General features: G+C 31.4%; 3 non-coding genes across 3 annotated transcripts; all 3 read right to left on the bottom strand.

Annotated features, from left to right (window-relative positions):
- Window positions 1-3,785: 3,785 nt before the first annotated feature.
- Window positions 3,786-3,858, bottom strand: Trnar-ucg (transfer RNA arginine (anticodon UCG)). Its single transcript has one exon. It is a non-coding gene; the product is annotated as a tRNA-Arg (tRNA).
- Window positions 3,859-4,743: 885 nt separating this feature from the next.
- Window positions 4,744-4,816, bottom strand: Trnar-ucg (transfer RNA arginine (anticodon UCG)). Its single transcript has one exon. It is a non-coding gene; the product is annotated as a tRNA-Arg (tRNA).
- Window positions 4,817-5,559: 743 nt separating this feature from the next.
- Window positions 5,560-5,632, bottom strand: Trnar-ucg (transfer RNA arginine (anticodon UCG)). Its single transcript has one exon. It is a non-coding gene; the product is annotated as a tRNA-Arg (tRNA).
- Between the last annotated feature and the right edge of the window lie 368 nt (window positions 5,633-6,000).

The raw sequence follows: 6,000 nt of genomic DNA, 5'->3' as shown, positions 1-6,000 counted from the left end.
AATCAGTTTTACAAACTAGACATTGGTCATTATTAACTGTGCCAATTTTTCTTCAGCTTTCCATGGTAAATATAGTATTTAACAATACGATAGTGAACATCAACAATATCACATATAAAAATGGCAAATACATTATTAAAGACTTGTGGTAGACTCATGCTATTAAAAACATTTACCAATATTCAGTTGATTTTGGTCTTCTGAAAAATCGACGAAAAACACCCATATATATCTTTGGTAGTTTTTGGATAGAGCTGTACAGTAGTCCCATTACCATCCATATATGTAACGAAAGGTCTAGTTTCATTTCAGTCTTATATTGGTATGTACATTGCTGAAAATGACATCTTTATATTTAGCAGGAACCGATCATGATAATTTTAAACATCATTTTAAAATCATATGTCTAGAAATATATGGATTACTATCCTTATAAATCAACTATTGCATTTTGAATGAATGAACTTGGATACAACTTCTAAAGTCAAATGTTTAACCTTTAACTATACCAGCTTTAGGAGAAACATTCAATAAAAACAGGTTTGTCATTGTTCAAAAATATTGGGTTGAAAAACAAAGGCTGTTCATACACAAAAAAAAAATTTTGTCTCATATTATAGAGAACACTCGTTAACAGACTGAAAGATTATACCAAGCCTTTAACATTTTCGTGATAAACAATGGGTAAAGATCTAAGAACTTATTAGGAAACTTACAATAAAATAACCTCAAAATCGAGATTTTAAATTCAGAACTTTGTTAAAAAAATACTGAAAAACTTACATTTCCAGACTGCTTTGCAAGAAGATCTAACCACCTTAAAAGAAATTTTAATCTAAACGCTTTAAGTTTTTAATTTCAATATCAGGTACATTCAAACCACCATCTTTTCTTTTGCCAATAATAGTATCATAAAGCGACCAAATGTGCACTTTTATGCCACAAAAAATCAATACATAGTTTTCTTAATTTCAGTAATAGCTGCCAGAGGTATTGTATGTGACGTTAGACAATACCAACATCTAGATCAATGAACAATGAATAATTACAATAGCTCTCCCTTGTATAGTTAACTGTCTCTGGGACCACATTTTCAAAATATTTCTAATGTTAGCAACCTTAGTTATCCCAATTCTTTTCGTTACATAAACGTAAATCTGTACCAACATACACACGCCAAGAACACATGATTAAATAACCTTTTTCGCATAATTTTATACGAAACTTATCAAGCTCATTTTGGCGAAATATTACCTTGGCCAACACATAGAATTTCTGACTTATCTTTATTATATTTTGTTTTTTTTTTTTTTATTGGCACCCAGATCCCATTACTATAAGTTTCCAATAATTTAAAAACATTTTCAATACACATTTATGTCCAAGTGTCAAAGTAGTATCATCCGCATGTTGATACACTTTAGATTCAAAATTTGTATTAGGAACCGTGTGATAACATTAACATCTGGAGATTTCAAAATCCATATTTCCCAAAGGTTCTGCCGCCAAAACATATAACATCGCAGATGGAAATTTGCCGTTACTGAGTATCCGATAGCTTTAAATTTGGTAAGATTGCCATTATATTTCACAGAACTAGAAATATTGGTGTAAAAATATCTTAATCCAGTCAACAAAATTCCACCAAAACCAAATTTTTCCAAAACTTTGAACCAAATACGAATGACTTACACGATCAAAGGCCTTTTCTTGATCAATTTTTAGAATATAACCCCTCACGATCTTCCAGTGTAGTAAGATCAATAATATCACGCACACACACAAAAAATAGTATCCGCGATATCACGCCCAACCACACAGCAAGACTGAAAATCAGAAATAAATAAGAAGGTAAAACAGACTTAAGCCGCTCTGACATAACCCCGGGCTAAAATTTTATAATCTACGTTTAAAAGGCTAATAGGCCTCCCAATTTTTCAATAAAGTTTTTATCCCCTCTCTTTTTATAAACCAGATTAATACCCCCTTGTTTCTTTGTCAATTCTTTTTCTTCCCAGATACTTTGTACATAATGAGGAAAAAATATATTTCAAATCATCAAACAAATGGCAATAAAATTCAACAGTCAGACCATCTAAGCCTGGACTTTTAGACTTAGACATAGAAAACAAAGCTTTGTGTATTTCATCAACAGTTACAGGCGAATCGCACTTGATTCTGTCATACTAAGATACCTTTTTGTCAATAAAAGTTAAAACAATTTCAATATCGCAATCATCTGTTTCAATACAATTATACAATTGATTATAAAAACTAAATATTTCATGAGACATCTCTTCAATTGACGCTAAAAACATTTCCATCGCTGTCAATGCAGACACTTTATTTTAAAAAATAACCAGCAATTAGAGTTCTGCCTATAATCTTCTCCAATTTTTAAAAAATAACCATTAGCTATCACAGGAATTTTATCACCAGCCCATAACGCTATTATTAGTAAGAGGGAATTTTACAATCTACTGAAGACCTGATTATAAAAAATCGCGATATTTCATTAAATCACATCAATTTTCATAACTCAAAACATGATCAAAACGAAGTATCATTAAGTAATACATTTTTATACAAAAGAACTTATGGTTTTAGCTACTAGAAAGTTAGTCTATAAACGACTTTTGCGATAAAGTATGATAAACTCACTCGTTTCCGTGAAAAAAACAGCACAATTTTTTATTTCTAATCTCCAAATATCGTGAATATCACATGAAAAAATAAGAATACTTTTCTTTTCAATTGACACACTAGGATTCACGTCTGTTGTATTGACAATAGCACCTGTACGATCTATATTGGATCAGAGTAGTATTAAAATCACCCCCTGTAATCAGATATTCTCCAAAAATCCTAACCAAACAAAAAGTTCAAAAAAAAATTTTTTTCCATTACAACAACGATAAGTTTCATAATATAAATTTACAATATTCCAATACAATTATTTCAATTGATTATTTCAATCGTAAAAATCTTCCGTCATTCAAAAAATAAAACCACTTTTATAAACATTAGAGAACTAAAATAGCGACACCTTTCCTGTTTATTGAATATATTGTTAAAATTGTTTTAAAAATTTTATGTTTTCCATAGTTTGCTTATTTGATTGAAAAAATCCCATGAAAGTTTTCTTGCAATAAAACAACTTTATAATTATGATACTGAAATATTCAAATTCTTTAACTTTACAAACAACATCCTTTGTAACATTATAGATTATCGTAAACATAAAAAAAACATTTGATAAAAAAATATGTTAAAAACGAACTAAATAAGAACCTTTAAAGAAACTTTTTGAGCGAAAACGACTAAAAGTTCGACCCAAAATTACTTTAACAATTTCAACTTCATGTTGATTTATCGCGAACTTCGACAGCAGTTAATTATGATCTTAACATAGGCAATAACTCCGGATGATATATCGGAAAAACTCTTCATAGTATATACTCGAACTCCGTCAAATTGCTATTCTAGGCATAAACTCATATGATCTTCATTCATCTTCATCGTGTTTATCTCGAACTCCGACAGCTGTTGACGTCTGTTGTTATAATATTAACGTATACAATTACCCCTTGATATCGGATGATATTATCAGAAGTACAACACGGAAAGTTAATGGTGAGGGGATTTTACTATCTAGGAAATGAAATATAAAATTGTGATACTGATGATTCAGATTAAGTTTAAAGTTATCAATATCTGTATATCATCCACTGTTTAATTGGAAACTTAGTGAATAGCTACATACCTAATCGAACCAAAAAATATATCGACCACGACGAGACTCGAACTCGCAATCTTCCGATTCGAAGTCGGACGCCTTATCCATTAGGCCACGCGGTCTTGATAAATAATAAAAGTCAATCATATTTTTTAACAAATGAGCTTTAAATGTCGAAATGTCGATTAAGGTATATGTATATACAAATGAACAGTGTTAAATTGATGTCTGCCACATCTTTCACATCAAATTTATGCGTTTGCAGCAATCTTCACTGTTTTGATCTAATAACGTAAAATAGCAAACCAGCAAATATGCAAATACATTCCTCAAGTGATTCGTGACTAATAGATGCGGTTTTATGAAAAGGCTTTCATTTTGTCGTCAGGAACATTGAAACTTCCCAAATGAAACCATTTGTACCCAATGGACTTGATAATCACACTGGCATCACCAATACAAATATGGTAAAAATAAATTCATTAACATCAAAATCGAAATTATAAACTCTTCAACAACACCAGTTAGCAACAATATACACATTAAAATAAATTACAATGATTACTATAAAATACATCAAATATTATAGAACTATGTTTCTTTGAGAAAATCCGCGTCTGTAAATATGCTTCATCGTCGACACCCGTCATACAAATCTATGTTAAATCAAGGCAACAAGGTATCATGATGATACATAAATTGACAAGTTGAAACCAAACTGCATCACCAGCGTTCAATTTCATCATTCCTTTGGTCTCGAACCCCGTCATCAGTCGACGTATGTTATAGTAATGATTACATAAGCAATAACCCCTTGGTACTGTATCGGATCAGACGCGAACAGTAAAATATGAGAAGTTATTAGTAAGGGGATTTTACAATCTAGGAAATGAAATAAAAAATCTCGATAGTTGTGATGCAGTTTGATTTAAATTTGTCAATATCTGTATATCATCCATAGTACAATTGAAAACATAGCTGCACAACTAATTGAACCAAAAATGTAACGACCACGACGAGACTCGAACTCGCAATCTTCCGATTCGAAGTCGGACGCCTTATCCATTAGGCCACGCGGTCTTGATGAATGAAATTACCAATACAATTTTTGGATGATTAGTTTAGATGTCGAGATATTGCTTCAAAGTACAAACAAACTAGTAAAGTTTAGTTGAACATTTGCTTCAAAAGACTTAGTTTGTTAGCAATTGGTTCGGAATAAAAAAAAATATGTTAAAAACATTAATAAATATAGAACCCTAAGAGAAACATATAATTTACCGATAACGCTCTTATGCCGACCACAAAATTACTTCATAGTCTTCATCGTCATGTTTATCGCGAACCCCGTCAGCAGTTAGCGCCTGTTATTATGATCTTAACATAGGCAGTAACTCCTTGATAACGGATGATATATCAGAAACTCCTTCATAGTCTTCATCATCGTGTTTATCTCGAACTCCGACAGCTGTTGACGTCTGTTGTTATAATCTTAACATAGGCAATAACTCCTTGATATGATGATATATACCAGAAACTTCTTCATAGTCTTCATCATCGTGTTTATCTCGAACTCCGACAGCTGTTTGACGTCTGTTGTTATAATATTAACGTATACAATTAAACCTTGATATCGGATGATATATCAGAAGTACAACACGGAAAGTTAATGGTGAGGGGATTTTACTATCTAGGAAATGAAATATAAAATTGTGATACTGATGATACAGATAAGTTTAAAGTTATCAATATCTGTATATCATCCACTGTTTAATTGGAAACTTAGTGAATAGCTACACACCTAATCGAACCAAAAAATATATCGACCACGACGAGACTCGAACTCGCAATCTTCCGATTCGAAGTCGGACGCCTTATCCATTAGGCCACGCGGTCTTGATAAATAATAAAAGTCAATCATATTTTTTAACAAATGAGCTTTAAATGTCGAAATGTCGATTAAGGTATATGTATATACAAATGAACAGTGTTAAATTGATGTCTGCCACATCTTTCACATCAAATTTTACGTTTGCTGCAATCTTCACTGTTTTGATTTAATAACGTAAAATAGCAAACCAGCAAACATGCAAATACATTCCTCAAGTGATTCGTGACTAATAGATGCGGTTTTATGAAAAGGCTTTCATTTTGTCGTCAGGAACATTGAAACTTCCAAAATGAAACCATTTGTACCCAATGGACTTGATAATCACACTGGCATCACCAATACAAATATGGTAAAAAATAAATTCATTAACACA

This window comes from Argopecten irradians, unplaced genomic scaffold, assembly GCF_041381155.1.
Source record: "Argopecten irradians isolate NY unplaced genomic scaffold, Ai_NY scaffold_0627, whole genome shotgun sequence".
In the NCBI taxonomy this organism is placed as follows: domain Eukaryota; kingdom Metazoa; phylum Mollusca; class Bivalvia; order Pectinida; family Pectinidae; genus Argopecten; species Argopecten irradians.
This window is presented reverse-complemented; position numbering and strand designations above follow the sequence as displayed.